Source organism: Bos indicus x Bos taurus, chromosome 9, assembly GCF_003369695.1.
Source record: "Bos indicus x Bos taurus breed Angus x Brahman F1 hybrid chromosome 9, Bos_hybrid_MaternalHap_v2.0, whole genome shotgun sequence".
Taxonomy (NCBI): Eukaryota; Metazoa; Chordata; class Mammalia; order Artiodactyla; family Bovidae; genus Bos; species Bos indicus x Bos taurus.
In genome coordinates, this window is record NC_040084.1 from 64,771,037 (window position 1) to 64,788,225 (window position 17,189).

Sequence of the window (17,189 nt, forward strand, 5' to 3'; positions counted from 1 at the left end):
TTTTCTTCCATTTGGTGAGCTGTGTTTTGAGTTTATTGAGTTGATGTCCTCTGCTTCACAAAAGTTTTTAATTTTGAAGAGATTTAATTTACTTATTTTTTTCTTTCATTGCTTGTACCTTTGGTATGAGGCCTAAGACACTGGATGAATTTTAAAAAATCTGCCTTTTCACATTCTTAGTAAAAGTAGTAGTAACAGAAGTGCATTTTAAAGTTCTTTTTGAGTGTATATATCTGCTAAATTATATATATAATTTATATGTCTGATAAATTATCCCTCCTCCCAACTCACCTGAAATATTGTCATTGGATAAATAATTACATGGGTTTCCCAGGTTGTTCAGTGGTAAAGAAAATGCCTGCCTGTGCAGGAGATGCAGGAGACACAAGTTTGATCCCTGGGTTGGGAAGATCCCCTGGAAGAGGAAATGGCAAACCACTCCAATATTCTTGCCTGGAAAATTCCATGAACAGAGGAGCTTGGCAGGCTATAATCCATGTGGTCACAAAGAATCGGACACGACTCAGTGACAGCGCACATGAAAATAATTATACACCCTTCAGTGGCTTAAAAAAAAAAAAAAGGACAGTGAAAGGATCCCAAAACATCATGACACTTTTATTACCCTAGAAAAAGGTTGGCACTTTCAATATTTATTCAATCAGTAAGTATTTACTGAGCATCTACATTGGCATTATTTTAGACATTTGGGGTACTGCAGTTAAAAAATGTTGGGTGTCTTCAATGCCCTGTAAAAGTTGAAATGCTGGTTTCCTAGGGAAAAGCCTTCATACTGCAACATATCACAGTTGGCAGGAAAAAAGTGTTGCCTCTTGGCTTCTCTGTGTGTTGGTGCCCTCGCCCTTATTATGATATTACATATCCCAGATGGTCACTGCAAAATGCCTGCTCCTGTGCCAAGGTACAACAGGGATGCATTATCGCCTTAATTCTGAGTTTGTTTTGTGGTTTTCTTTGGAAACCCTAACATCATTTAAATGCAATTTCTTCAATTTGGCTCTGTTTACAGAACTGTAATAAGATATTTCTCTATTAATAACTGGAAGGGGAAAACTTACTAGTTTCGGGTTTTGGAAAACTCCTGCACATTTTTCTTAAAGGTGTTTGGTGAAATGGCTTTGCAGAAATTTGCAGATTTCTTCTTATTAATTTGCCTAATTGAATTTCAAGGGAAAATGACTTGAACTGTTTTTTTTTTTTTTCCCCAACAAAATAGAAGCTCTCACTCAGCAATGATAAAGACAATTTCAAAAGTCATTTCTATAAAGGAGTGTCACAAAGTTCTAGTAGTCCTTTGCCTTAGGGACTAAGGAATGAATGAATATCATGGTGGGTGCCTTGAAGCTTCCGCTTACTTTATTTTTCTGAATTTGATGAACTTGGTGTGTAGAGAAGAGAGGAAATAGAAATTGTATATGTTTAAATGTCTGCTGTCCTCTCAATTTTACCTTGGGAGGGCATGGTGGGGAGACAGAAATATAAAAAGTAGAGCTAGAAGATCCTGAGGGGTAAAGTAGGAGAGTAATATGTGGAATAGCAAGGGGCCTTCGGAATAACCATGTTGACCTGTCTACAAGCTTCAAACAAGATATTCAAAAAACTCAGGGATAGCCTCCATCGATGACATTAAACACTTTCAAGCTTCCTTGTCTTTCTTCATGTTTTTCCCTCAGCCCCGAATGTCCTTAAAGCCTACATTCTCATTTTTCAAGGAATTGCTTTCTCTTTCCTCAGTGAATCCTTTCTAATTCCCATTCTTTCTGTCTTCCTTTCCCCAGCAGAAATAACCCCCCCACCTCAGAATGTCACCGCAGTACGCTATGTGTACTTGTCTTAAAAGAAAGTACCTCAATATATGCTTTCTTATAGGTTGACCAGCCCAGCCACAATGGGAGGTCCACAAGGGAGGGTGCTGTGTCTCATTTATTTTTGTACAGCGTGTGGTGAAATTTGTTTTAAAAAGTGATTAATGAAGAAATGGATACATGAATAAGTATATGAATAAATTAATGAAAATTTAAATTAATTTTATAGACTTGCAAAGGAATCTAAAACTTGGTAGGTTTGGAGGTTTTGTTTGGTGAGCTGCCAATTTGCTGTTATTAGCAGAGACACAGAGATCAGTAGCTTCTCATAGAAGGACAGGAAAAGAAAGACTTTCTTTCTTCTTCCCTTCCACCTTCCTTCCCTTCCTTTCTTCCTTCCTCCCTTTCTTCTTTCCTTCCTTCCTAACATAGATAACACATGAGGTTACTAACATAGTCACTTCTAGGTTATTATTATACATTTGTGCCAGTGAGTTGATATTGCAATATCATTTCATCTAGAAAAAGTGCTTGTTTTGCAACATGAAAAAATAAAATTACAGAAGAGGACCTAGAGATCTTTCTAGCTCACATGGTTTAAGAGTGCTCTGTCAGGAAAAAAATATGTTCTCCATTGGTGGAGACCCAAGACTCCTTGGAGAAAATCTGTTTTGCTATGAGGAAACTCATAACAATGGCTGTTGACCTAGCATCTGGTGCTGTCTTCAGGATGAGCAGCTTAGATGAGTGAGGCACTGCATATTGGGGCATAGAAGGAGCCTCTTCTTGCTACCTGCCTGTTCCCTTTTCTCTGATATGTAGGAGAATATTTGGCTTGGCTTTTCTTCAGATTCTAGTGATAAGATCCACCTAAGAGATTGGGGGTGAAATGGACATACAACAAGTGAGCATCCATAAAGAAGTGAGCATCCTCCGCCTTCACAAAGTAAATTTAACCGTAGCTGTACTTTGGCGGGGGTACCAGATATCTGCTCAGATTGATAAGACTGTATTTCATTTCTGTTTTTTCTGTTTTCTGCATGTGTGTGTGATGTACCTGTCAGAGCCCCAAAGAGAAGGCTGTGAAGGACACCCTGAGCTCCTAATACACGTGTTTGCTTATTTACATGCACTTCAGTCACTTATTCATCCCTGTATTTAGTGTTGAACACTTGCCGCATGCCAGTTGCTGTTGCTGGAGTCGAGATGAACAAGGAAATGTTCTTTGAGGGGTGCTCAGAGTCCCAACAGAGAGGAAGTTGCAAAAACACAGTCCCGACACAGTGTAGTAAATGTTACAATAGAGGCAGTACCAAGAGCTGTGGGAACATTGGAGGATGTGACTGAGGTTAGAAGGGGACAAGGAAGGGGTCAAGTAAAGCTGTGAAGATGAGATGCTATTTGATAAAGTTCAAGGAAGGCTTGCGGGAGTAGGGAATGAATATTCTGGGGCAGAATTCTCCAGTAGTCCAATAGAGCTTTGTGCAAGAGTGATAATATTCTCTATCTGCACCAACCATTACCGTAGCCACACACGGCTAATGAGCACTGCAAAATAAGGCTAGCGTGATTTAGGAGCTGGCTTTTTTATTTCATTGAATATTAATTATTTCAAATTTAAGTAAAAAATAAAACCACCTGGCTAGAGGCTACCACGCTGGACACTGAAGCTCCAGAAAGCTCTGTGAAGCAGAAAGAGAAGTGTGGAATGGACAACAGTGAGAATAAAACTTCCTCAATACACGGTTCAGCCACTATGTGGATGATGCTTCGGAGGGTTATTACCAGCAGGTGGTGACTCTACTGTCACTGAAAACGGACTAAGCTACAAGACTCTGCCTGGCAACCCATCCATGACATGAATGGGTCCATGTGCGTTACTGAGCACCTGTGCAGCTCTCCTCTGTCCTCCACACAGCTGGGCTGGTCACACAGTCATCCAGCAATGAGTCACGCCTCAGGTCATTTCTCTTCTATCAGGGAGAAACCAAGGAAGTTCTTTCAGGGGTCTTTACACATTATAATTCCTTTTGACAAGGCTTGTTTTGGGGGGAAATGGTTATTAATTCTGAAGCGAAAAGGACTTTTTCTGGTGTTAGTGGGTTCCTTCCTGGCTGAGGTGACTTAAAATACCTCAGGCCCCTTCTCCTTGCTCTGCTCCTACCCTCTCCCTGCAGTACCCACTGACGAATAACAGGATGAAAGGTTGTCATTGTATTGCTTTGTCAAACCATGGTAAAGTCCAGGTAACTACTAGAGAATATGCCTCCTTCTCTTGCCTTAGCTCCATTAAATGAATTAAGAAGACTATTCATTCTAGGGGAAGATGGAAGAAAATTAATGCAGACTGTTCCTCAAGTGAGCTATTTAAAAAATGACTAGTGTTTGCACAGCATTTTATAGAACATACTGCATAGTCACATACATTATCCCATTTAGTCCTTACAACACTCGTGTGAGATGCTTTAATCCTCACTTTATAGGTGAGGAAATTGAGTTTCATGAAAATTAAGGACTTTCCCACAAACACTGGGCCATTGGGTGACAAACTGGGGTAAAGCCTGTTTCCTGATGCCTACATAGTGTCTGATAGTGCTGAAGGAAGGTGATTGGGGCAGTCATAATGGTTGAGGGGAAATCCTAACTGGTAGAGAAGGGAAGAGAGAAAAGGGAAGGAAAGTGCTCCTTGCTGATTCTGTGTGACTAAAACATGAAGCTCTTTCCAGGAAAAGCAATTGGTTGGCAGTAATAATTCCCAGAATTATCAGTACAGCTTCCCTTCCTCTTGTTACCTGCTTTCTTGGGAACAGCCCCTAACTTGTGTGGGTAGCTGAGGCATTCAGAGCTAGCTCCAAGCCAGTGGGAAAATCTTAGTTATATTAAAAGTTGTTAAAAGATAAACTGAGGCATGTTAAATGTTTTCAGAGTTTATTTGAGCAAAAAATTGGTTCTAACATGGCAGTGCTAAATTTTAAGTGGTTAGGAGAGCTCCACAGACAGGAGCTTAGGGTTAGTCTATTATAAAGTCCAAAGTAAAGGGAGGGAATTACTGCTTGACTGTAGCTTACGGTCCAGCCTAGTTGGCTGTTTGTGTTGGGCTGTCCTTAGGATTTTGATTTTGGAAACTTGAAGCATCTGCAGGCTGAAATTAGGGGTTGCTTACATAGGTGGCCTCAGAGCCACCTCAGTCTAATGGCCTCGAAAGTTAACTTAACAGGGTTTACTATTAGGGATTGAGAAGAGGAAAAATGAAATGGTCAGCTTTCCCTCTTATGATCCCCCTGGAAATATGTGATGTTGTAGTTGTTCAGTTGCTTAGTCAAATCTGACTCTTTTGCGACCCCATGGACTGTAGCCCACCAGGTTCCTCTGTCCATGGGATTCTCCAGTCAAGAATACTGGAGTGGCTTGCCATTTCCTTCTCCAGGGGATCTTCCCGACCCCAGGATCGAACTCCCATTTCCTGCATTGGCAGGCAGATTCTTTACTGAGCCACCAGGGAAGTCTAGAAATATATTTCAGTTCAGTTCAGTTCAGTTCAATTGCTCAGTCATGTCCAACTCTTTGCGACCCCATGAATCACAGCACGCCAGACCTCCCTGTCCATCAGCAACTCCCGGAGTTCACTCAGACACACGTCCATTGAGTCAGTGATGCCACCCAGCCATCTCATCCTCTGTCGTCCCCTTCTCCTCCTGCCTCTAATCCCTCCCAGCATCAGAGTCTTTTCCAATGAAAAGATATTTCAAAGATCTGATATTTCCTCAGATATGCAGATGATACCACCCTTATGGCAGAAAGTGAAGAGGAACTAAAAAGCCTCTTGATGAAAGTGAAAGAGGAGAGTGAAAAAATTGGCTTAAAGTTCAACATTCAGAAAATGAAGATCATGGCATCTGGTCTCATCACTTCATGGGAAATAGATGGGGAAACAGTGCAAACAGTGTCAGACTTTGCTTTTTGGGGCTCCAAAATCACTGAAGATGGTGACTGCAGCCATGGAATTAAAAGATGCTTACTCCTTGGAAGAAAAGTTATGACCAACATAGATAGCATATTCAAAAGGAGAGACATTACTTTGCCAACAAAGGTCCATCTAGTCAAGGCTATGGTTTTTCCAGTGGTCATGTATGGATGTAAGAGTTGGACTGTGAAGAAAGCTGAGCAATGAAGAATTGATGCTTTTGAACTGTGGTGTTGGAGAAGACTCTTGAGAGTCCCTCGGACTGCAAGGAGATCCAACCAGTCCATTCTGAAGGAGATCAGCCCTGGGATTTCTTTGGAAGGAATGAAGCTAAAGCTGAAACTCCAGTACTTTGGCCACCTCATGTGAAGAGTTGACTCATTGGAAAAGACCCTGATGCTGGGAGGGACTGGGGGCAGGAGGAGAAGGGGACGACAGAGGATGAGATGGCTGGATGGTATCACCGACTTGATGGATGTGAGTCTGAATGAACTCCGGGAGTTGGTGATGGACAGGGAAGCCTGGCGTGCTATGATTCATGGGGTCTCAAAGAGTCGGACATGACTGAGCAACTGAACTGAACTGAACTGTGTTACAAAACATAATGCAAGGCGGCAAAAGATAGATACATTGGACTTCATCAAAACTGAAACATTTGTGTGGTCTATCAACAGAGTGAAAAGACAACCTATGGAATAGGAGAAAATACTTGCAAATATTTGATATTTGAAAATATCATATATCTGATAAGGCATTAATATTATTTATTAATTAGCTTAATATATAATGCACAAAGTAAGCAAATCCATGAAGATAACTATCTGTCATATATAATGGTGTGAAATGGCTATTAAAACAAATTTAAAAGGTAACCTGCTTAAAGAATGAGCAGCCTGGGTCTCCTGCATTGCTGGAAGATTCTTTACAGTCTGAGCCACCAGGGAAGCCCAGAGAATGGGCAAGGGACTTGAAAGCACATATACAAATGTCCAACAGCCACATGAAAAGATGCTCAACATCACAAAGCATTCAGTTCAGTTCAGTTCAGTCCCTCAGTCGTGTCTGACTCTTTGCGACCCCATGAATCACAGCACGCCAGGCCTCCCTGTCCATCACCAACTCCTGGAGTTCATTCAGACTCACGTCCATCGAGTCAGTGATGCCATCCAGCCATCTCATCCTCTGTCGTCCCCTTCTCCTCCTGCCCCCGATCCCTCCCAGCATCAGAGTCTTTTCCAATGAGTCAACTCTTCACATGAGGTGGCCAAAGTACTGGAGTTTCAGCTTTAGCTTCATTCCTTCCAAAGAAATCCCAGGGCTGATCTCCTTCAGAATGGACTGGTTGGATCTCCTTGCAGTCCGAGGGACTCTCAAGAGTCTTCTCCAACACCACAGTTCAAAAGCATCAATTCTTCATTGCTCAGCTTTCTTCACAGTCCAACTCTCACATCCATACATGACCACTGGAAAAACCATAGCCTTGACTAGATGGACCTTTGTTGGCAAAGTAATGTCTCTCCTTTTGAATATGCTATCTATGTTGGTCATAACTTTTCTTCCAAGGAGTAAGTGTCTTTTAATTTCATGACTGCAATCACCATCTTCAGTGATTTTGGAGACCAAAAAAATAAAGTCTGACACTGTTTCCACTGTTTCCCCATCTATTTCCCATGAAGTGATGGGAAATGCAAATGAAAATCACAGTGAGCTATCACTTCATAAAACTATAGAATGGATATTAGAATCCTTATGCATTGCAGGCTGCAATGGTTCAGCCTCTGTGGAAGAAGGTATGGTGTCTTCTTAAAAGATTAATAGAACTCCCATATAACCCAGCTTCTCACTTCTGGACATATATCCAAAAGAACTGAAAGCCGGGACTTGAACAAATATTTGTGCAGCCACATTCACAGCAGCATTATTCACAGTAGCCAGAAGGTAGAAGTGATCCAAAATGTCCGTCGACAAATAAGCAGATAAAGTGTGGCCTATGTATACAATGCAATACTTTTAAGACTTAGAAGGAATGAAATTCTGGTCCATGCTACAACATGGATGAGCCTTGAAACCATTATGCCAAGCAGGCCAGACACAAAAAGACAATTCTTGCATGATTCCACTTATATGAGATATCTAGGGTAGTCAAATTCAAAGAGACACAAAGTTGAGTGGTGGTTGTCAGGAGCTGGGGGAGATAGGAAAAGCCAATAAGTGTTTAATGATACAGAATTTCAGTTTGGGAAAACAAAATTGTGCTGGAGATACATGGTGGTGTTAGTTGCACAATGATGTCAACTACAGAACTGTACTCTTTAAAATGGTTAAATGGTATATTTTGTTATGTATATTTTACTAAAATAAAAGTGTAAAGCATAATGTTAGTACATTTATGGCACTGTGCTAATTCTAGTGAGAAAGACTAAAAATCATCATCATAGCTAGTAGAAAATAAATCTCACAATCATTTGGGTATTCATTCTTTCAATCCTTAACAAATATTTATTGAGCATTATTTATGACTCAGGTCTCATTCTAGACATTGGAATACTGTCTAAGTATCAGAATAAGACACAGAGCTGCCTTTCACACATAAGAGTGTACGATCTAACAGAGGAAAGAGACATAATCAAATAATGACTCAAATAAATATAAAAGCTCTATGGCATAAATGTTCTCCATGAAAAGAGCATCCATGGTGCTATGAGATTATAGACTAAGAAGGATATGATTGAAGAAAGGAATATTTGATCTTGATTTTAAGTTTAAAACAACTGCATACCCTTGTACCATTTAACATGAGTGGCACTGGTTTCCCAAGTTCCTAATTTCCATGAGTCAAGTGTGTTTGTGAAATTGCTTTACTAAGGAAGAAAAGGGAATATTTCTTGTGCAGCTGCCAGAGTACACTATTGAAAACACAAACCTGAAACACAAATGTGCCTGATACACAAATGAAAATGGCATGTGTTTGATTCTCATCTTCCATCTAACTAGGAAGCATTCTATCCTCCTAGCAATCAAAACAGCCTATCAATATTATTTTGCAAATCTCTATGGTCATTCCTATTAGATCTTTAGCAAAGAAGTAGGGAAGATGTATTTTATTTTATTCACAAGCAGGAGGGCACAGGGAAATTTTATCATTTTTATAGCTGAATGTTGCTCACTAACTAAAGAAAAATTCAAGTGATTCATGTTTTTAAATAATCATTTTAAAAAGTAAATACATAAATTTTAACCAAGCATTGCCTGTGTTAGAAGGGAGAACAGGAAACAACTTATTGTTTACCAGACACAAAGAAGTCTCTTAGGAGTGTATCAGTGAGGTCCAAAGTTAGGCTGAGGGCACAGTTCTTTAAGACTCTCTGTATATTTACTTATGCATTGAATTTTATGGAATATAAGCTGTGTTGTCATTTTTTTTGAGCCACTAAGAAGAAAACATGATGCTAGTTAAACTTGATACAAGGCCTTATCCATCATCCTGTGTAACACCTGATCAGTCACACCAGTTTCTTGTTTCTTTCCTATTTCTTCTGCCTTCCATTGCATTGTTTGGCAGGCAATAGGATACCTTTTTGCACATGTCTCCAATGAACTAGAGCACTTGGCTGTTACTTTGTAAGAAAAGGTAGCATTGACATCATCTTGCCAATGATAACTTCACTAATGTCAATTTATGCCCCATCTTCCTCTCTCTCTCATGCCTTTTTATGAATGCAATAGCCTTTGTTTTCAATACTGTATCCTGATGTAATCCTCTTAGAGACATTATATTTTGCAGTTAAACTCAACTCTTGTACCAACAGTGCAAAGAACTCAAAGAAAGTGATTAAAATAAGACCAAAAAAAGGCACACAGCATACAGGCAACAATGATTTCATCATAGCTGCTGCCTGGCCACAGAGACCATAAGATGCCATCAAGTCTCAGAAGCATTTCTGTTTGGAAGGTGTTAAAAATGTAGAAAAAGCTCCACACCCTCGGATATTTGTGATATGATTTACTATGCAGCACTGGGCTTAGTTGCTCAGTCATGTCTGACTCTTTGCGACCCCATGGATGGTAGACCGCCAGGCTCCTCTGTCCATGGGGATTCTCCAGGCAAGAATACTGGAGGGGGTTGCCATGCCTTCCTCTAAGGGATCTTCCCTCCCAACCCAGGGACTGAACCCAGGTCCCCCCCATTGCAGGCAGATTCTTTACCATTTGAGCCACCAGGGAAGCCCATGATTTACTATAAATTACTTAAAATTATTTCATAGAATCTTTATGGAAAATTTTATATCTGACTGAAAGTTCAATGGAAGTGAAATTAAATGTCAATCTGATCTCATTTTACTTGACCCCGTATGTTCCACCTCCATTTTGTCTCTCAATCTCTCCAAGACTTTTCTCACCTTCAAAGAAAGCAGACGCAACTTAGTGACTAAACAACAAGAAAACAGAGGCTTTGCAGATACCTTTGAGGTGTTGTCATGAACTTAAACCTGTTGCAGATTTTTGACTAATCTCGGTGAGAGAGGCACCTACAACGAAGGCCGAACAGCTTTCCTTCCTGCTCTATGAACACTTGGCAAAAGTGTTGATGACAGTTGCAAGAACATGATGCACAGCAGTGTTCTTTACAGCAGTTTAGTCTGTGTCATCAAATCCCTAGAAACCATGATTAATAGCAGCACTTGAGTTTGTTCTCAAGTTGTGTATTTGGCAGTGGTGAACTTTGATCCACGGTTTTACTTTAAAGAATCATTATGACACAAACTTTTCCTGTAATCCTTCCATCTAGTCAAGCTCTAGACAGATACCATGTAGGGGAACACTTAACGCCATTGCTATAAGCTGTGTGTTTATTGTATCATTTGAAGCACTTTGATAAGGGGAAAGGGACGTGTCCTGTCCAGTCATTGAGCGGTTGGCATCACACACAACAATCTCAGCACCCAGAAGTGGCTAGTGCAGCATTTTGGTTAGGAACACAGACTGGAAAATTAACCCTAAAGGGAATTATGAGCCAGCGGTTTTGTCTCAAATAAAATTACTTTCCTTTCATATAGTTGTGTGAAAAGTGAAAGTGTTAGTCGTTCAGTCTTGTCCGACTCTGCAACCCTGTGGACTGTCTGCCACCAAGCTTCTCTGTCCATGGAATTCTCCAGGTAAGAATACTGGAGTAGGTTGCCATTTCTGTCTCTGGGGGATCTTCCTCACCCAGGGATCAAACTCGGGTCTCCTGCATTGCAGGCAGATTATTTACAGTCTGAACCGCCAGGGAAGCCTTTTCATATAGTTAGACAGGCTAAATTAATAGTTTCTCATTTTTCCCTCCTCTATCCATCTCCCCCTGCATTTCAGTGTAGAACCTATGCTTTCTTTTCTCTTTATAATTCTTTTCTAGAACATCACTGCCCAACAGAAGTATAAAATGAGCCACATATGTATATTTACATTTCCTAATGACCACACTAAAAATCAACAGGTGAAATTAATTTTCTTAAGTATTCTATTTAATCCAATGAATCCTGAACATTATCATTTAAAATGTAATTAATATAACAATGGTTAATGGGAAATTTTCCATTATTTTTTTAGTCAGTCTTTAAATACCAGTATCTATTTTACACTAATAGCACATCTCAATTTAGATGCTAATTTTTCAGTGTAACCTTTCCAAAATTAAAGTTTTGTTTAATGGAAAGATATTTTACATTGCTTCTGTTTTAAAATTTAAGCTTAAATTAATTAAGATTGAGTAAAATCTAGTTCTGTAGTTTCATAAGCCACATTTCAAGTGTTCAGTGGCCACAAGGATTTAGTGGCTACCATATTGGACAGCATAATCCTCAAGCTTCAGTGAGAGCCAGATCTCTGTGATTTGGGAAGTTAATTTCATGCTATTAAATACTTGAACATATGCAATCTTATACCTGAGTTATTGGAAACATGAGAAGTATGAGCATTGTGATCCCCAGGAGGGCTTCAGTGGGACTTCTCTTTAGGAGGTAAAGATTGAACTGTGGTTCTGGAGAAGACTCTTTAGAGTCCCTTGGACTGCAAGGAGGTCAAGCCAGTCACTACTAAAGGAAATCAATCCTGAATATTCATTGGAAGGACTGATGCTGAAGTTCTAATACTTTGACTACCTGATGCAAAGAGCCAACTCATTGGAAAAGACCCTAATGCTGGGAAAGATTGAGGGCAAAAGGGAGTGACAGAGGATGTGATGGCTGGATGGCATCACCGACTCAATGGACATGAACTTGAGCAAACTCTGGGAGACAGTGAAGGTTGCAAAGAGTCGGACACAACTTAGTGACTGAACAACAAAGACTGGAAAGAGAAACTCATAACACAGGATCACTGCAAGTGCTTAAAAAGTGGTAGCCATTAATATGAATTTGTTAGCCTTAGATTAACAATATGAAGGTAAGATCCTTGAAGTCACAAAATGGAACTGACACATAATATGTACCTAGTAATCATCAACATTCTTTCTTTCCTCATATCCACTGTAGTAGCCATGTAAAACTTGATCAGTAAAATAACAGAAACAAGCCTATTTATCCTTAGGCACGAAACTCATAAAGGCAGTTATCAAAAAAGAAGGTGGACTTCATGTTTGTTTAGATAGCCCATCATAAACTTCAAGAAAAATCTTCTGGGTCCCCATACCGTCTTTCCTCCTGAAGTGAAAATAGGCTGGATAAGGCAGATTATCACTGTGGCTTCTAGAGATTTGATTTCTGCTGTTACTGAATTTGGAAGAAGAAGAGAAAAATGTGCTCTTCTCCAAGTGACTCATTTATGGGCTTCCACACTGGGATGATTCTGTAAGTCCTTGAAACGTGAACTTGAACGGTTCTACCCTGATGAGTGTCAGTTTTTGAAAATGGAACAAATGTAATAGCTTGTGAAGATAATCTATTAAAGTCATTCTTTAATTTTTCCTGATCTGTTGGCATATTTGGCTTGGGTTTTTTTTTTTTTTTTCCTTTTTTGTTTCAGGCACGAAGAACTATTATTGACCCCTAAAAAAAACACAATATTTTCCTCCTAAGTTCTTTGAAATTTGGTTTTCATGTTGATTCTATTAAAGGTAAGTCTTTTCCTGGGCAAACAGCCTGTGGTTTTTCCTTAGCCCACTTCTTTTCTATCAAGAATGAGGAGAAGGCTTTTTCAGAAGCTTTGTTGTTATTCGGTTGCTAAGTTGTATCTGACTCTTTGTGACCCCATGAACTGCAGCACCCTAGACTTCCCTGTCCTTCACCATCTCCCAGAGTTTGCTCAAACTCATGTTTATTGAATTGGTGATGCCATCCAACCATCTCATCCTCTGTCACCCCCTTTTCTTGCCCTAATCTTTCCCAGCATCAGGGTCTTATCCAGTGAGTCGGCTCTTCCCATCAGGTGGCCAAAATATTGGAGCTTCAGCTTCAGCATCAGTCCTCTGAAGGGAAGAAAGGCAGAGAGCTGGGAGGTTTCTTTTCTCTTCCTTCTTTCTTATAGAGGTGATTCCTTTCCCACAGTCCTCGGTGATTAAGGGGCAGCTAGTGGTAACAGTCATAGCTGCTCTTACTTGTGTACTTTCTATGTTTCAGATACTCTATTAAGCCCTTCACCTAATTTATATTATATAATCTATGTAACTGTGCTAGGAGACAGGTAATTTTATTACCCTGATTTTACAGATGAAGAAACTAAGACTCAGCCAAATAAATAATTTACCAAAGGTACACGGCTAGTATATACTCAAGGCAAGACTCATACCAGGTCTGATTCTTCACAAAGCCCACTTTATGAAGGGCTGTTAAGTATTAGTAGGCATTAGTAAGTGAGAGTCTTAAACCAAGCTCCTCGGCTCCAGTCCTTTCCTCTACCTACTGACTTCTCTCCAGGCTCCCGTGCTTCCTTTTCCATTTCTGATTTATATGTCCAACATGCTCTTTGGGTTCTGCTCCTGCTTGTGTTTTGGGAATGGAAAGCTTCCAAAATTTATAATGCATACAAAGTTGGCAAAGGAACCTTACAGTGATTAAAAGACACACATATACAAAGTTATAAAAACAAGGGAATCAGGAAATCTAGAACAAAATTTGGCCAAGTGAAGGGTGAAAAAAAAAGGATGCAGAAGCAAGAAAAGGGAGTTTTGATTTTCTCATCTGATGGCTTCAGTTCTGAAATAATAGCTTTCATTCATGTGTGTGTGTGTGTGTGTGTGTGTATGTGTATGTGTGTGTGTACAAACATGCAGATCTATGTTTTAAAGAAGCAATCACTTATATGAGGCTTCTCTGGTGGCTCAGTGGTAAAGAACCCACCTACCATTACAGGAGATGTGGGTTCAATCCCTGAATGGGGAAGATCCCCTGGAGAAGGACATGGCAACCCACTTCAGTATTCTTGCCTGGAAAATCCTACTGACAGAGAAGCTTGGCAGGCTACAATCCAGAGGGTTGCAAACAGATACAAGTGAAGCAACTGAGCATGCCCACACGTATTTCTGGCTCCAGAAATGATGCTTTTCATCACCTCTGCTATGTTAAAGAATTGTAGGGCTTCCAAAGCATCTGAACAGTAACAGGTTCACAGAGCCGGGTGCTGCAAGGCTGCAATTCAGTCCCAGGTCTTGTCCATGTTGAGGTCTCTGTATACTTTATGTCACACTGGGTTGTTTTCACAATAATATATGCTGAATAAATGAACACTCTAGAAAAGAGACAGGAAAAAAAGTTTTCTTTTTTAATTATGGGTTATTTATTTATTTATTTATTTATTTTTTACTTTACAATATTGTATTGGTTTTGGAGGGAAGTGGGAGGGGGCTTCAGGATGGAAAAAAGGTTTTTTGAACATCATGATACTGGGAATAGATACTGGTATATGGTGATACTGGGGATGCAGTCTTAATTCTCAGCTGTAGGCAGGGTCCTCGCTCCCTCAACTACACTCACATACAGACAGTACATGATTTCATTTCCAACTGGCATACTATTCAAAACTAACTGATGGGTGTCAAGTTCTTGCACAAATGCATCCCTTGAGAGTTTCTTGCTGAGAAAGATTAAGTGTAATTTTCATGGATTGGTGAGAAGTATTATTCTATATGCCTTTTAGGGGTATAGATCCCAGCACAGACCCACAGAGTAAGCAAAGTGGACAGAGGACGATGGTCCAAGTGCATCCCTCATACTCCAGCTGAGTAGGTCTTGTCCCGGTGACCGAGGACACAACGTGTGAGCCAAAACACACGAGCTCTTGAAGGAAGCCTGTTTCTTTCCTCGCAGCTCTGTAAAATCAAAGTTTGAGGCACCACAGGAGCTCTTTTAAAACGTCCTGGCTGGGCGTGCTGCAGCCCAGATGTTGTTCCAGCCTCGCCGCGAGCTCCAATCAGTGCACAACTCGCGCCCCCGGGCTGCAGCCCGGCTCGCCTCCGCTGGCGCTGCGCCCTAGATGTTACAGATGCCACAACTCATTTCTTTGAAGTCAGTGTGTTTTTTAAAAAAACACCCCTTTCGACAGATTTGGCCCAACTTCTCATTATATAAGCTGATATGTTGGAACATCTGTCACCATGGCTGATTCGGCCCCCATCCTCCACTGAAGTATCAGAGCTTGACATTAATAAATAATGAGGCAGTGCTGGGTTGAATGCACAGATTAGGATGTATGGAGGCTAAAATGACACCCTTTCATCTTTCAGGAAGAGGAAAGCCTAGATTAAGCAAACAAGGGAAACGCAGCTAGGGCCTGGATGAACACTTCCAACTATTGCTCACTTAAAACAAATGTTAATGTACCTCATGTGATTGTCTATCTCTTGCTAGTACAGATTGACACCAGGTTAGTGGGAAGGACTAGGGCTTACTAGCTGGAGACATATTAACACAGGAACATCCATTCTGCACCCTCTTGGTTACCACATCTCTGAATGCCTTCTTCTGCCCAGAGAAAGTATTATCTTAGCAGAAATAGCTATTATAGTTTGGTCTCATATTGACATCTCCCATACAGAAGAATGCCCTGGTGGTAATATGCACTGAGGTGCCACCAACACATGAGAAATCTCGTTGGTACTGCAAATGCTTGTCTTTATTCTTCTGTAGGGATCATCGTGTGTATTTGCTATTGAGTACCTTCTGGGAACACGGTAGTTAATACCCTTTGGGCAAATAGAAAAGGAGACAGAAAAAAAAAAAAAAAAAGGAGACAGAATCTGGTTATGCTCTCCTGTGAACTCCAATGCTTTGAAAATTTGAATATATTTTCATATATTAATGGTCAAAGAAAACCTAAGACCAAGGCAAACACATGGAGTTAGAAAGATGGCCAGTGGGATGTGTTTCCAGGTTTTGTACTTCAGTGCACAAGCACACACACACATACCCACACAAATCTGCACACTTTTGCCCTGTACTTAAGTGCCCATATTCTGCCTGTGTTTTGCATCATGAAACTACTTTAAAGCCAGGGATGGAGTCTGTCTGGTTTAGTCTGTACAGCTCCAACTTTATGTCATGCATGTGGATGCTTAATAAATATTTAATGACAAAGGAAACAGCTCTATAAGTGAGGACGGCTGCTATTATTCCCACTGCAGAGATGAGTGAATGGAAGGAGAGAGATGAATTGCCTGAAGCCCACACCATGAGTCAGTCACAAAGTACAGCTTAGAAGCTTAGTCCCTGGGCTGTGCCTGCCTTTCTTCAGATCTGGGTATGGAACCTTTATCTTTGGGATTAGCTTCGAAGCTTGCTAAAATTAAAACAAAATTTTAAAAAATACTGATTTCTGGGAGCTTATATTTTAAAGAGAAGATAGTGCAGAGGCCAAATTAAGAGTACCAACAAGAAAGACCAGCCCAAATTAGTAGATATAGTAATGGAATAAAAGAAAGATGGGAAGGTTTCCTGCTGTTTCACATCCAGGAAAGACTTCTCTGGAGTTCCTTCAAGGAATGCTTACAAATTATTCAAGGTGGTTAAAAAAAAAACTCCATTTATTTTTCCTCCAGGCCACATTTTAACATCACATACTATACAAGAATTGATGCTTTCATACTGTGGTGCTGGAGAAGACTCTTGAGAGTCTCTTGGACTGCAAAGGAGATCAAGCAAGTCAACCCTAACGGAAATCAGTCCTGAATATTCATTTGAAAGACCTATACTGAAGCTCAAGCTGCAGTACTTTGGCCACCTTATGTGAAGAACTGACTCACTGGAAAATACCTTGATGCTGGGAAAGATTGAAGGCAAGAGGAGAAGGGGACAACAGAGGATGAAATAGCTGGATGGTATCAGCGACTCAATGGACATGAGTTTGAGCAAACTCCAGGAGATAGTGAACGACAGGGAAGGCTTTAAGCAAGAGTTGCAAGAGTACAGTGGCGTCTAGGGTCAGAGGTA